At 48.0% G+C, this 16,440-nt stretch overlaps 1 long non-coding RNA gene across 1 annotated transcript; it reads left to right on the top strand.

The window, feature by feature from the left end:
- The first annotated feature begins 3,203 nt into the window (after positions 1-3,203).
- LOC141082971 (uncharacterized) lies at positions 3,204-7,025 on the top strand. The gene is made up of 4 exons (XR_012230618.1): positions 3,204-4,467; positions 4,966-5,075; positions 5,171-5,315; positions 6,422-7,025. It is a non-coding gene; the product is annotated as an uncharacterized lncRNA (long non-coding RNA).
- The last annotated feature ends 9,415 nt before the right edge of the window (positions 7,026-16,440 follow it).

The following is a 16,440-nucleotide window of genomic DNA, read 5'->3' as shown; positions in this document are numbered from 1 at the left end:
TGCTTCGGTGGCACGGCAACGGGAAAGTGGCTGTGCTTCGGTGGCACGGCAACGGGAAAGTGGCTGTGCTTCGGTGGCACGCCAACGGGAAAGTGGCTGTGCTTCGGTGGCACGCCTACGGGAAAGTGGCTGTGCTTCGGTGGCACGCCTACGGGAAAGGGCTGTGCGCTCTTGTGGCACGCCAACGGGAAAGGGCTGTGCGCTCTTGTGGCACGCCAACGGGAAAGGGCTGTGCGCTCTTGTGGCACGCCAATGGGAAAAGGGCGCTCCGGTGGCACGCCTACGGGACAGTGGCTTTGCTTCGGTGGCACGCCTACGGGAAAGTGGCTGTGCTTCGGTGGCATGCCTACGGGAAAGTGGCTGTGCTTCGGTGGCACGCCAACGGGACAGTGGCTGTGCTTCGGTGACACGCCAACGGGAAAGTGGCTGTGCTTCGGTGGCACGCCTACGGGAAAGTGGCTGTGCTTCGGTGGCACGCCAACGGGATAGTGGCTGTGCTTCGGTGGCACGCCTACGGGACAGTGGCTGTGCTTCGGTGGCACGCCTACGGGACAGTGGCTGTGCTTCTGTGGCCGCCTACGGGACAGTGGCTGCTTCGGTGGCACGGCAACGGGAAAGTGGCTGTGCTTCGGTGGCACGCCAACGGGAAAGTGGCTGTGCTTCGGTGGCACGCCTACGGGACAGTGGCTGTGCTTCGGTGGCACGCCTACGGGACAGTGGCTGTGCTTCGGTGGCACGCCTACGGGAAAGTGGCTGTGCTTCGGTGGCACGCCTACGGGAAAGTGGCTGTGCTTCGGTGGCACGCCTACGGGACAGTGGCTGTGCTTCGGTGGCACGCCTACGGGAAAGGGCTGTGCGCTCTTGTGGCACGCCAACGGGAAAAGGGCGCTCCGGTGGCACGCCTACGGGACAGTGGCTGTGCTTCGGTGGCACACCTACGGGACAGTGGCTGTGCTTCGGTGGCACGCCTACGGGACAGTGGCTGTGCTTCGGTGGCACGCCTACGGGACAGTGGCTGTGCTTCGGTGGCACGCCTACGGGACAGTGGCTGTGCTTCGGTGGCACGCCTACGGGACAGTGGCTGTGCTTCGGTGGCACGCCTACGGGACAGTGGCTGTGCTTCGGTGGCACGCCTACGGGACAGTGGCTGTGCTTCGGTGGCACGCCTACGGGACAGTGGCTGTGCTTCGGTGGCACGCCTACGGGACAGTGGCTGTGCTTCGGTGGCACGCCAACGGGAAAGTGGCTGTGCTTCGGTGGCACGCCTACGGGAAAGTGGCTGTGCTTCGGTGGCACGCCTACGGGACAGTGGCTGTGCTTCGGTGGCACGCCTACGGGACAGTGGCTGTGCTTCGGTGGCACGCCTACGGGACAGTGGCTGTGCTTCGGTGGCACGCCTACGGGACAGTGGCTGTGCTTCGGTGGCACGCCTACGGGACAGTGGCTGTGCTTCGGTGGCACGCCTACGGGACAGTGGCTGTGCTTCGGTGGCACGCCAACGGGAAAGTGGCTGTGCTTCGGTGGCACGCCTACGGGAAAGTGGCTGTGCTTCGGTGGCACGCCTACGGGAAAGTGGCCGTGCTTCGGTGGCACGCCTACGGGAAAGTGGCCGTGCTTCGGTGGCACGCCTACGGGAAAGTGGCCGTGCTTCGGTGGCACGCCTACGGAAAAGTGGCCGTGCTTCGGTGGCACGCCTACGGGACAGTGGCCGTGCTTCGGTGGCACGCCTACGGTAAAGTGGCCGTGCTTCGGTGGCACGCCTACGGGACAGTGGCCGTGCTTCGGTGGCACGCCTACGGGACAGTGGCCGTGCTTCGGTGGCACGCCTACGGGACAGTGGCCGTGCTTCGGTGGCACGCCTACGGGACAGTGGCCGTGCTTCGGTGGCACGCCTACGGGAAAGTGGCCGTGCTTCTGTGGCACGCCAACGGGAAAGTGGCCGTGCTTCGGTGGCACGCCTACGGGAAAGTGGCCGTGCTTCGGTGGCACGCCTACGGGAAAGTGGCCGTGCTTCGGTGGCACGCCTACGGGAAAGTGGCCGTGCTTCGGTGGCACGCCTACGGGACAGTGGCCGTGCTTCGGTGGCACGCCTACGGGACAGTGGCCGTGCTTCGGTGGCACGCCTACGGGACAGTGGCCGTGCTTCGGTGGCACGCCTACGGGACAGTGGCCGTGCTTCGGTGGCACGCCTACGGGACAGTGGCCGTGCTTCGGTGGCACGCCTACGGGACAGTGGCCGTGCTTCGGTGGCACGCCTACGGGACAGTGGCCGTGCTTCGGTGGCAGGCCTACGGGACAGTGGCCGTTCTTCGGTGGCACGCCTACGGGACAGTGGCCGTGCTTCGGTGGCACGCCTACGGGACAGTGGCCGTGCTTCGGTGGCACGCCTACGGGAAAGTGGCCGTGCTTCGGTGGCACGCCTACGGGACAGTGGCCGTGCTTCGGTGGCACGCCTACGGGACAGTGGCCGTGCTTCGGTGGCACGCCTACGGGACAGTGGCCTTGCTTCGGTGGCACGCCTACGGGACAGTGGCCGTGCTTCGGTGGCACGCCAACGGGACAGTGGCCGTGCTTCGGTGGCACGCCTACGGGAAAGTGGCCGTGCTTCGGTGGCACGCCTACGGGAAAGTGGCCGTGCTTCGGTGGCACGCCTACGGGACAGTGGCCGTGCTTCGGTGGCACGCCTACGGGACAGTGGCCGTGCTTCGGTGGCACGCCTACGGGACAGTGGCCGTGCTTCGGTGGCACGCCTACGGGACAGTGGCCGTGCTTCGGTGGCACGCCTACGGGACAGTGGCCGTGCTTCGGTGGCACGCCTACGGGACAGTGGCCGTGCTTCGGTGGCAGGCCTACGGGACAGTGGCCGTGCTTCGGTGGCACGCCTACGGGACAGTGGCTGTGCTTCGGTGGCACGCCTACGGGAAAGTGGCTGTGCTTCGGTGGCACGCCTACGGGACAGTGGCTGTGCTTCGGTGGCACGCCTACGGGACAGTGGCTGTGCTTCGGTGGCACGCCAACGGGACAGTGGCTGTGCTTCGGTGGCACGCCTACGGGAAAGTGGCTGTGCTTCGGTGGCACGCCTACGGGAAAGTGGCTGTGCTTCGGTGGCACGCCTACGGGAAAGTGGCTGTGCTTCGGTGGCACGCCTACGGGAAAGTGGCTGTGCTTCGGTGGCACGCCTACGGAAAAGTGGCTGTGCTTCGGTGGCACGCCTACGGAAAAGTGGCTGTGCTTCGGTGGCACGCCTACGGGACAGTGGCTGTGCTTCGGTGGCACGCCTACGGTAAAGTGGCTGTGCTTCGGTGGCACGCCTACGGTAAAGTGGCTGTGCTTCGGTGGCACGCCTACGGTAAAGTGGCTGTGCTTCGGTGGCACGCCTACGGGACAGGGGCTGTGCTTCGGTGGCACGCCTACGGGACAGTGGCTGTGCTTCGGTGGCACGCCTACGGGAAAGTGGCTGTGCTTCGGTGGCACGCCTACGGGAAAGGGCTGTGCGCTCTTGTGGCACGCCAACGGGAAAAGGGCGCTCCGGTGGCACGGGTAAAGGAAGGCTATGTGGGGTAATTATTTTTAATTTAAGGCTATAGGGTGCACAATATATTAAATAGAAGGCTTTCTGATTCACATTATAAGAGTGCTATGCAGGTCCCATTATATTATATTGAGTTCTTTGTGGGACGCATTATGTTAATTGGAGGGCTACATGGGTCCCATTGTATTAAATGGAGGGTTATGTAGAGCCTTTTATATTATGTAAAACTGTGGGTTTTCATTATATTAAATGGAATGCTTTGTAGAGCACATTATAATAAAAATGGAGGGCTATATGTGACCCCTGTCCCATTATATGAGGAAATCTGTCAGCCTCATTATATTAAATGGATGGCTATGTGGGGTCCACTATATTAAATGGAGCGCTATGTAGAGCCCCTATAAATTAAAAACTTTTTGCAATAAAAAACGTCTTTTAGAGTTACAGCTGCCTGCTATAAATTGTAAATCAAGCCCCCCTTTATCACGCCCAAAGTTAGGGAAAAATAAAATGAAAAAAAAACATTTATTTCCATTTTCCCATTAGAGCTAGGGTTAGGTTATGTGCACACGTTGCGGATTCTCCCCCGGATTTTTCTGCACAAAATCTGCAGCTCTTGGCAGAAAACGCAGGTGCGTTTTTGATGCTTTTTTGATGTGGTTTTGGCTGCGGAATTGTCTGCATTTTTTCACAGCAACAGATAGTTTGCCAAACTAGACTAAAGAAAAAAAAAATTGATGTTATTATCTTGTGCAACCCCTTCTTCCATTCTCTATTTTGCTTTTACCAAATCAACAATGGTGAGTGCCAGAAATGAGCAGCAGAGTGCCCAGCGGGCTGAAGAGTATAGCGCGCAGCGCTTATCGGTCCGCAGGCCATTCAGAATACTCATGCTGGGGTGTTTGCTGCAAATCCTGATGCGTCACAGAGAGCAGGTAAGATAAACTAGATTAGGGTTGGATTAAGTTAGGGTTGAGATTCGGTTTAGGGTGGGGATTAGGGTTAGGAATGCGATTGGGGTTTGAGATTAGGGTTATAGTTGGGATTAGGGTTATGGTTGGGATTTGGATTAGGGTTGATTGGGGTTAGGGTTGTGATTAGGATTTGGATTGGGAATAGACTTGGGGTTGGGATTTGGGTTATGGTAGGGATTTGGATTAGGGTTGTGATTAAGATTAGGGTTTGGATTAGGAATAGACTAGTGGTTGGGATTAGGGTTATGGTTGGGATTAAGGTTTTGATTGGGGTTAGGGTTGGGATTAGGGTTTGGATAAGGAATAGACTAGGGTTATGGTTGGGATTAGGGTTATGGTTGGGATTTGGGTTTGGGTTGGGGTTAGGAATAGGTTTGGGATTAGGATTGGGATTCCGAAAATTCTTGACATGTCTGTTTTTTCACTGTGTTGTGTACTAAAACAATATTTTTATTTTAGGCCGAGCAGCAGCACAGGAGAATGTGAGCCTGTAAATTGTGGGTGCACCCACTCTTAGTGGAGAGAACAGAGAAAGGGCATTTTTATGTTCTTTACAACGATTTGAGGAGGTAAGTTGCCAAATATCTCAAGATAGTTTCCAACTTAGAATGTGTCCGAAAATATATAATCATTTTTTTTCATTTTTTTTATGTCAACTTTGCAGATATCTGGAAAAATTTGTCGTTCTACCGGCTTACAATCACCGCCTTTGATAATCTGCTACAAATCTTGTGTCCCCATCTTATATTGGCTGATATGTTAATGAGGAAGGCCATCATTGCTGAGGAAAGGCTGCTCATCACTTTGCGGTAAGTAACTAATTTTCTGTTTGTATGTCATTAGGCATCTTTCACACGTCATTGTATCCGGTACGTGTGATGAAAGTTTTCACATGTACTGGAGACACTGACACATGTAGACCCACTTAAATTAATGGGTCTATGCATATGTCAGCGTGTTTTTGCGGATCGTGTGTCAGTGGGCAAAACACGCTGCCACTGTCATGCACACGTGCACATGGAGAACACACATTGATGTCCTCTGTGTAACACGCATTGCACTGGTGAAGCGCTACAGGAAGCGCTGTTCCCTGGCGGCAGGTGCTGGCATCATTCTCCCCTGGTCTGCAGGATTTCACTGCCATCAAGGAAGAATGGGATTTGTCTTCAGCACCTGCCACCTTGTAACTGCACTTTCTGTAGCGCTTGTTCCCTGCTAGCCATCTGTGTGGAAATGATGCAGCACATGGGCGGCACACGGTTGCCACATGTGTGCCTCGCACACACAGACACATTGACATGGATATCTTTGGTACAGTCTTTTACGGTACCACAAATATCCTGATATGTAAAACACGCCTGGAACCTGTCTGCATTGTTGCTGCTATAAGATGCATCCACTGTCTTTCAGGGCTTATCTGCAGCATTCTATAATTAACCGCCCCGGTTAATGCACTACCACTCTCCTGCTTGCTTCATTGCTGTACTGCACAGGCGTACTTTTATGTTCTGATGAGTATGGACTAAAGTCCGGAGGTGTGCATGCGCTGGGCCTCTCAGACCTTTCCTGGCGCTTGCTCACTGCAGGAATTCGTTCTGCCCTCAACAGGCCAGATAACCACGGCTGAGCAGTAGAGCGTTGAAGCAAGCAGGAGGGCGGCGGTGGTGCGAAAAGATCGGAGTGGCCTGACGCGGACCTTCAACTCCCATCTGACGTGACCGCCCCACGCAATTGTTTGTAATTTTGTGTTTATTTAGAGCTTTCGTGTCAGACCGGGGCGTTAGCGACACCATTATAGAATGCTTCAGATAAGACCTGAAAGGCGGTGGACGCATCTTATAGCGGCCATAACTGCTGACAGGTTCCCTTACATTTTTGTGTGACATTTCTAATAATCTTTTAATTTTCTTTGCAGATTTTTAGCCACAGTAGAGAGCTACACATCTTTACACCTCCAATTTAGAATTGTAAATCCACCATCTCTAAAATTGTAAGGTGCACATGTACCGTCATCTGGCAGAAGTTGCAGCTCATGGTGATGTCTTCCCCAACCGAGGAGACTTGGCTGCCGGATGCGCAACGTGGGTCTGGGAAGGCCATCCAACTCGGGTGTGCGTGTGAGAGAAACTTTTACTGACTATTTTATGAGTCTAGAAGGTCCTGTGCACTGGCAAAACTCCTGTGATGGTGTTGGGCACCCTGAACAGCAGTGAAAGATGAAAGAATAAGATTGAGCGGCACCAATGAAGGACCCGTCAAGCAACATGAAAATGTTTTTTAGTAAAAAAAAAATTATTCTGTATGTGTTTGGATTGTTAATTTTATGTGTTATTTTTTTCTTTTTACTAAGTGGGTTTTGTTCCCAAAAATGTTCAAGATTCTTCTACTTCCCATAGTCCTGTTCCCTAGACTATCATACATATCCTCTACCCCATAGTCCTGCGCTCATGTACCCATAACACAGGTTATAGCCCTTTTATATCCTCCTTATGATAATGTTTATAAAGAACACCAAATGACTAAGTTATGGTACTGCGGGTAATAGCTAGTGTTGATGCATCCGTAGGGTAACTTGCAGTTGGTGAGGGCATTTCAGTGCTGTATGGTCGACTTGTTTGGTAGTCAGGTTGGGTTTGTTGTTGGGCTTGGTTTCTTTTCCAAAAAACCCCATCAAAATTTCATCATATGGAGAAATTGGAGCAGGGTCCTGCAGAGCTGTCAGTGACATTTGCACCAGATTCGTGAAAATGGACTGCCTATCCAGTGTCAGTGAGCGAGCCCTGTTTGCAATTTGCAAGGCAAAAAAATCGAACTCATCCTCTGTCGTTAATTTTTTTTATCACTGCCAGAGTCTCAGTTGCAGCTTTGATGGTTGTATCACTTTTTTTTTAGTTTTTTTTTTTTTGTTTGGCTCTCCTGACACCGGATAGGCAGCTCTTTGTGTAACCGCTTCTTCGGCACCAGAAACTCCAGCAGCTGCGGACACCGATGTGCCAGCAGTTGTTGAAGATTGGGCACCAGCAGAGATGGAGAACATGTGCCGCCAGCTCCAGATGAAGTTCCTGCTCCATCTTCGGATTCATCCTCAGCAGGAGGTAAAATGTTCCCTTGAGTGCTGTGTGAAAAAAAACAAACATATTGATTGGGGTATGTTTCCGTGCTGCGTAGGAGCATCGCTTTGGAGGCAGCAAAAAGATTGCTCAGCCGAAAGCGCTGCCAACTTTTTTTCTTACACATGGTGATAACGCATGTTTAACCCCTTCATGACCAAGCCTATTTTGACCTTAATGACCAGGCCATTTTTTGCAATTCTGACCAGTGTCCCTTTATGAGGTAATAACTCAGGAACGCTTCAACTTATCCTAGCGATTCTGAGATTGTTTTTTCCTGACATATTGGGCTTCATGTTAGTGGTAAATTTAGGTCGATAATTTATGCGTTTATTTGTGAAAAAGTCAGAAATTTGGCGAAAATTTAGAAAATTTCGCAATTTTCAAATTTTGAATTTTTTTTCTGTTAAACCAGAGAGTTATGTGACAAAAAATAGTTACTAAATAACATTTCCCACATGTCTACTTTACATCAGCACAATTTTGGAAACAAAATATTTTTTTGTTAGGAAGTTATAAGGGTTAAAAGTTGACCAGCGATTTCTCATTTTTACAATAAAATATACAAAACCATTTTTTTTAGGGACCACCTCACATTTGAAGTCACTTTAAGGGGTCTATATGGCAGAAAATACTCAAAAGTGACACCATTCTAAAAACTGCACCCCTCAAGCTACTCAAAACTACATTCATGAAGATTATTAACCCTTCAGGTGCTTCACAGGAACTAAAGCAACGTGGAAAGAAAAAATGGACATTTTAATTTTTCCAACAAAAATTTTCTTTTAGCATCAATTTTTTTATTTTCACATGGGCAACAGGATAAAATGGATCCTAAAAATTGTTGGGCAACTTCTCCTGAGTACACCGATACCTCATATGTGGTCATAAACCACTGTTTGGGCGCACGGCAGGGCTCAGAAGGGAAGGAGCACCATTTGACTTTTTGAATGGAAAATATGCTGGACTATTTAGCGGTTGCCATGTCGCATATGGAGAGCCCCTGTGTGCCTAAACATTGGAGCTCCCCCACAAGTGACCCCATTTTGGAAACTAGACCCCACAAGGAACTTATCTAGATGCATAGTGATCACTTTGAACCCCCAGGTACTTCACAAATTGATATGTAAAAAAAAAAAGTACTTTTTTTTCACAAAAATTGTCTTTTAGTCTCAGTTTTTTCATTTTCACATGGATCCTAAAATTTGTTAAAAAATTTCTCCTGAGTACACCGATACCTCATATGTGGTCATAAACCACTGTTTGAGCGCACGGCAGGGTCCGGAAGGGAAGGAGCACCATTTGACTTTTTGAATGGAAAATTAGCTCCAATCGTTATCGGACACCATATCGTGTTTGGAGAGCCCCTGTGTGCCTAAACATTGGCGCTCCCCCACAAATGACCCCATTTTGGACCTAGACCCCCTAAGTAACTTATCTAGATGCATAGTGAGCACTTTGAACCCCCAAGTGCTTCACAAAAGTTTATAACGCAGAGCCATGAAAATAAAAAATATTTTTTCCTCAAAAAATTTTTTAGTGCGCAATTTTTTATTTTCACAAGGGTACGAGGATAAATTAGACCCCAAAAGTTGTCCAGTTTGTCCTGAGTACACTGGTACCCCATATGTGGGTGGGGACCACTGTTTGGGTACACGTCGGGGCTCGGAAGGGAAGTAGTGACATTATGAAATGCTGACTTTGATGGAATGGTCTGCGGGCACCATGTAACATTTGCAGAGCCCCTGATGTACCTAAACAGTGGAAACCCCCCACAAGTGACCCCATTTTGGAAACTAGACCCCCCAAGGAACTTATCTAGATGTCTGGTGAGCACCTTGAACCCCCAAGCGCGTCACAAGTTTATAACGCAGAGCCGTGAAAATAAAAAAAAAATTTTCCTCAAAAAAAAAAAGATTTTCAGCCAGCAATTTTTTATTTTCACGGGTAGCAGGATATATTGGACCCCAAAAGTTGTTGTACAGTTTGTCCTGAGTATGCTGGTGCCCCATATATGGGGGGAACCATTGTTAGGGCACACATAAGGGCTCGGAATGGAAGTAGTGACGTTTTGAAATGCAGACTTTGATGGATTGGTCTGCGGTCGTCGTTACGTTTGCAGAGCCCCTGATGTGCCTAAACAATAGAAACCCCCCACAAGTGACCCCATTTTGGAAACTAGACCTCCCAAGGAACTTATCTAGATGCCTGGTGAGCACTTTGAACCCCCAAGGGCTTCACAGAAGTTTATAACGCAGAGACGTGAAAATAAAAAAAAAATATTCCACAAAAATAATTTTTTAGCCCCCAATTTTTTATTTTCCCAAGGGTACCAGGAGAAATTAGACCCCCAAAGTTGTTGTGCAATTTTTCCTGAGTACGCTGATACCCCATATGTTGGGGTAAACCACTATTTGGGCACACGTCGGGGCTTGGAAGGGAGGGAGCACCGTTTAACTTTTTGAACGCAAAATTAGCTGGAATCAATGGTTGCACCAGGTCGCGTTTGGAGACCCCCTGATGTGCCTAAACAGTGGAAACCCCACAATTCTAACTTCAACCCTAACCCCAACACACCCCTGACCACAGCCCTAACCCCAACACATCCCTAACCCTAATCCCAACCCTAACCCCAACACACCCCTAACCCTAATTCCAACCCTAGCTCTAATTCCAACCCTAGCCCTAATTCCAACCCTAACCCTAATTCCAACCATAACCCTAATTCTAACCCTCTTTCCAACCCTAACCCTCTTTCCAACCCTAACCCTCTTTCCAACCCTGACCCTCTTTCCAACCCGGACCCTCTTTCCAACCCGGACCCTAACCCTCTTTCCAACCCGGACCCTCTTTCCAACCCGGACCCTAACCCTCTTTCCAACCCTATCCCTCTTTCCAACCCTATCCCTCTTTCCAATCCTAACCCTCTTTCCAACCCGAACCCTCTTTCCAACCCTAACCCTCCTTCCAACCCTAACCCTAATGGAAAAATAAAAATAATTTCTTTATTTTATTAGTTGATCCTGCCTATGGGAGTGATAAACGGGGATATTTACATTTCATTCTATTTTGATCACTGTGAAAGTGATCAAAATGAATGAATGGAAATTGGAGCCGGCGGGCGCACTGCGCATGCGCCCGCCATTTTCCAATATGGTGGCGCCCATGGTCCAGGACCGCAGGACACCGGGAGCCATAACGGCACTCGGTGAGTACCGGGAGGTGGGAGGGGGGCAATCGGAAGCCGGGGGGAGCGGAGGGAAGGCAGGGGGGGAGATGATGACAGTGGCGTCACATCGCCACTGTCATTCAGTGGCGGGGGGCAGATCGCCCCCGTTAACGGGTGTGGGGGGTTGGATCGCTTTCACCAGCCATGTCCGATGCTACAGCAGCGTCGGACATGGCTGGATTGTAATATTTCATCAATTTTCATTGATGAAATATTACTATAGCTCTGATTGGCTGTTTCACTTTTAACAGCCAATCAGAGCGATCGTAGTCACGTGGGGGCGAAGCCACGCCCCCCTATGCTGAAGAACAAAGCCCCCTGTATCTGCGGGTCGGGTGACCTTTCAGTGACCTAGATCACCCGACCCGCAGGGGGGCTTTAAAGTCATGATGCCACATAGGCGTCACTGGTCAGATTTGTACCAGGTTTCATGACACCTATGTGGCGTCATTGGTCGTGAAGGGGTTAAAACACATGCAGAATCAACACATGCTATCAATATACTGTGCTAGTTATCTTGCGGAGACAGAGGGAAACGCAAGACAAGTGACATGCTGTGGTGTCAAAAGACGTGCCACATGTCCGATGACATAGGTCTGCCACCTCCATGTTTGTACGCATAGTTGAGAGGGGATTTCATCACATCTCCACTATGCTGTTCTATCTGGACACTACAAATTGAGTGCTGCAGCTGTATGCAGCATTCAATACGCAGCCAATTGTGCTATACCACGTGATAATAGCTGTAATTACAGATTTTGATTTTTTTAATAAAAAATTACCTCCGCAATGTCCTGCTTGTTAGCAGAAATTGTAGCTCATCATAAAATGAGAAGGTATGCCTGGTGGGAGAGGAGCAACTTTTGGCACAGCTGGAGACAAATTTGTGGAATCTGTCCCTCACCGACCGCCGCCTTTGTTTAACATCTTTCTCTAAAAATCAAAAATAAACACTTAATCACATTTTTAAAAACTAATAGAAACATTTTAAATAACAATTACCAATTTGCAACTGCGTTGCATTTGGGAATGAATCCCATTCGGGATATAGCTGCCTTAAAGGTTTTGTACAGCAGTGGTCACGGGAAGATCGGTCCTTGTATGCCTCATCTGCGGGGTCCCATATGGGAAGAAAATAACGTACCTACAATGTATACAATAATGTCATTAGATACTATAGTCAACAACCAAAAAAAAAATTAGATATTTAAATATAACCTACCATAACCACAGGCCGAAGGATAACACAAACAAAAACACCTAATCCCAAACCTAACACATCCCAACCCCTAATCCCAACCCTAATCCCAAACCAAACACTAATCCCAACCATAATCCTAAACCTAACACTAATCCCAGTCATAACCCTAATCCTAACCCTAATCACAAAATGCAGAAATAATTAAATATATTTTTATTTTAAGTTTTTATTTTGGGTAGCTAACAAAAGGGGTTAGCGACAAAAAATGCGTGGGCTCCCGCGCAATTTTCTGCGCCAGAGTGGGAAAGCCGACGGCCGGAGTCCAATATGTGTAGCCTGGGAAGGGGTTAATAACCATGGATCTTCCCAGGCCATGAATATCAGCCCTCAGCTGTCTGCGTAGCCTTTCTGACTATAGAAATAGGGGGACCCCAAAAAAGAAATGACGTGGGGGGTCCCCCTATATGTTATAGCCAGAAAGGCTAAGCAGACAGCTGCGGCTTAACCCTTTCATGACAGGCAATACGTATATTTACTGACCTGAGATATAGGGGAATATCATCCCCATACAGGTGACAATCCAGCAGCTGTTGGCTGTCCACTATATCTGACAACTTGCTGTATCACAAATGATCAGTGTTGGCACCGTCCATATCTTTAACCCCTTAGTTACTGTTGTCAAAAGTGACTACATCAAATAAATGGTTAATAGATTGTGGGGTTTTGCACTTTATCTAATTGACACACCGAGATCATGATTGTGTGATCCTGATGTTTGCCATAGCAGTTCATGGCAAAATAGCGGCCTTAGAGTCTCCTGGCTACTGCGGCCAGTTGAGAAGTTAGCGACATTTAGGTGGTAAACAAACACTTTTTCATTCCAGCTATACCACTTTGCATTAATTCCTGAAAATCACCTGAAGGGTTAATAAACTACCTGACAGCAGTTTTCAATATGTCAGGGGGTGCAGTTTTTAAAATGGTATCATGTTTGGGGTTTTCCAAAATATAGCACCCATAAAATCACTTCAAACTTGGATAGGTCCCTCAAAAAAATAAATTTTGTAAATTTCCTTGAAAAAATGAAAAATTATTGCTACATTTTTAAACCTCCTAAAAGGGTAATAAAATTAGTGTTTTAAAAATGGTGATGATGTAAAGCAGGCATGAGGGAAATGTTATTTATTAATGTTTTTCTGTGGTATGACTATCTGGATTAAAGGGATAATCATTCAGAGTTTGAAAGCTGCAATTTTTTTTAAATTTTGTCAAGTTCCTGATATTTTTTAATAAACACAAAATATATCAATCTAAATTTACCACTATCATAAATTATAATGTGCCATGAAAAATCAGTCTCAAAATTACTGGGATTTGTTGAAGCATTCCAGAGTTATGACCACATAAAGTGACATTGGTCAGATTTTAAAAATTGGCCCGGTCACGAAGGGGTTAATATTTGTACCCTGGGAAGGGGTTAATACCCATGGATCCTCCCAGACCATGAATATCAGCCCTCAGCTGTCTGCATAGCCTTTCTGGCTATAGAAATAGGGGGACCCCCCAAAATAAATGACATGGGGTCCCACTATATTTTATAGCCAGAAAGACAACTGCGGGCTGATATTCATAGCCTAGGAAGGGGCCATAGATATTGCCCCCCCGGCTACAAATTACCAGCCCGTAGCCGCCCCAGAAATGGCGCATCTGTAAGATGTGCAAATTCCAGCACTTAGCCCTTCTCTTCCCACTCCTGTGTAGCGGTGGGATATGGGGTAATAAAAGGTTAATGTCACCTTTGACTGTAAGTTGACATTAAGCCCGATTTAATATTGGAGAGGCGTCAATAAGACGCCGATCCATTATTAATCTAAAAAATAAAAGGGGAAATAAAACAGACATAAAATAAAAGTATTTTAATGAAATAAAGACAGTTTTTGGCAAAATTATATTTTTCTGGTAATCCACCAAGTGACGCCCTCGTTCTCCTAGAAAATATAACAAACCAATAATATACTCCCTGGTCCGATGTAGTCCAAAATCGAGTGTCCCACGACGATCTGCCATGTAGAACAGTCACATCAGGAGATGTGACTGCTCTACACGGCTAAGCTCCTGCAGTGTGTTACTGCGCATGCGTGAGAGTTTACCGGAGTTAAGTGACTCCGGTACTCGCTTTACGGCACTGCTGCGTGGGAAAACTTCCACGCAGCTCTATTGCCGTAAAGAGAGCACGGAGCTGCAGAACTTCAGGAAACGGCGACTGTATCGCCGGAGGACAGAATAGATCGCAGTGGGACAATCGATTTGGGATTTCTGCGGACAGAGTATAAATTTGGTTTAATTTTTTTACTTCTTTTCTAGAGGACAGAGGGCTTCAGGGACCAAGCTGTGGTATGTATTCTATGTTTTATGTCATGTATGTTACATGTATGTATGTTTTATGTGTTTTTTTGACTCACAATTGTGCTCGGTCGCAGCAGTCCCATACGGCGACTAAGCACAATTGACGCACTATCGCCGCATGGGGACTGACGCAGACAGACACATACATGCATACATACCAAATAAAATCAGACGGCTGACATTGATCCCCATGCAACGATAGCCTTCCATGCTGCTGACAATATGGCGACTCCTTCTTCCCGGACACTACACTCCACCCACACACTTCCTCTTCCTCCTACATCACTGCCCTCTGCAGCGTTTTTGATATCCCAATCCGCAGCAAAAACGCAGATCTTTCTTCCATCTGCGATTTTGCTGCGGATTTAACTGACTCAATGCAAGTCAATGGGTGCAGAAATGCCGCAGATCCGCAAAAAGAATTGACATGCTGCAGAGAAAAAAAAACGCTGCGAATCCGCGAGGTTTTTTCCGCAGCATGTGCACAGCGGTTTTTATTTTACATAGAATATGATAGCGTACAACGCAGCAAAATCTGCTGCGGATCCGCAGGGCCAAAAACGCGGATCTGCAGCAGTATCCACAACGTGTTAGGGGTGTGTTGGGGTTAGGGTTGGAGTTAAAATTGTTTTTTTTTTCACTATTTAGGCACATCAGGGGCTCTCCAAACGCAACATGGCATCTGATCTCAATTCCAGCCAATTCTGCGTTAAAAAAGTCAAACGGTGCTCTTTCCCGCCATGAGCCCAAATAGTGGTTAACCCCCACATATGGGGTATCGGCCTACTCAGGACAAATTGCACAACAACTTTTGGGGTCCAATTTCTCCTGTTACCCTTGGGAAAATAAAAAATTGGGGGCAAAAATATCATTTTTGTGAAAAAAAATCTGATTTTTTTTATGGCTCTACGTTATAAACTTCTGTGAAGCACTTGGAGGTTCAAAGTGCTCACCACACATCTAGATAAGTTCCTTGGGGGGTCTAGTTTCCAAAATGGGGTCACTTGTGGGTGGTTTCCACAGTTTAGGCACATCAGGGGCTCTCCAAAGGCAACATGACACCCGCAGACCATTCCATCAAAGTCTGCATTCCAAAACGTCACTACTTCCCTTCCGAGCCCCAACGTGTGCCCATACAGTAGTTTTCTCCCACATGTGGGATATCCGTGTACTCAGGACAAATTGGACAACTTTTGGGTTCCAATTTCTCGTGTTGCCCTTAGGAAAGTTCCTGGGGGGGGGGTCTAGTTTCCAAAATGGTGTAATTTGTGGGGTGTTTCCACTGTTTAGGCACAACAGGGGCTTTCCAAGCACGGTATGGCGTCCTATCTCCATTCCAGCCAAAAAGTCAAATGGTGCTGCTTCCCTTCCGAGCTCTGCCATGCGCCGAAATAGTCGTTTACCCCCACGTATGGGGTGTCAGCGTACTTGGGACAAATTTCACAATAATTTTTGGTGTCCCGTTACCCTTGGGAAAATAAAAATTGGGTGTGAAAAGATCATTTTTGTGGAAAAAATATGATTTTTTTAATTATACGGCTGTACTTTATAAACTGAAGCCCTTGGGGGTTCAAAGTTCTCACCACATATCTAGATAAGTTCCTTGGGGGGGTCTAATTTCCAAAATGGTGTCATTTGTGGGGGGGGGTTTCCACTGTTTGGCCACATCAGAGGCTCTCCAAATGCAATATGACGTCAAGCCAATTCTGCGTTGAAAAAGTCAAACGGCCCTCATTCCCTTCCGAGCTCTGCCAGTGCCCAAACAATGGTTTACCCCCACATATGGGGTATCAGCGTACTCAGGACAAATTGCACAATAACTTTTGGGGACCTGTTTCCCTTGGAAAAATAAAAATTGGGGGTGAAAAGATCAATTTTTTGGAAAAAATTATTTTTTTTAACCATCATTTTTTATTAATTTGTGCCAAGCATTACATCGTATTGACATTGATTTCTTAATGAATAACACAATATTATAGGGAATGGGG

Source organism: Dendrobates tinctorius, unplaced genomic scaffold, assembly GCF_039654945.1.
Source record: "Dendrobates tinctorius isolate UK_male_01 unplaced genomic scaffold, ASM3965494v1 ptg000019l, whole genome shotgun sequence".
In the NCBI taxonomy this organism is placed as follows: domain Eukaryota; kingdom Metazoa; phylum Chordata; class Amphibia; order Anura; family Dendrobatidae; genus Dendrobates; species Dendrobates tinctorius.
Note: the sequence above shows the minus strand (reverse complement) of the source record. Positions and strands in the feature narration are given on the sequence as shown.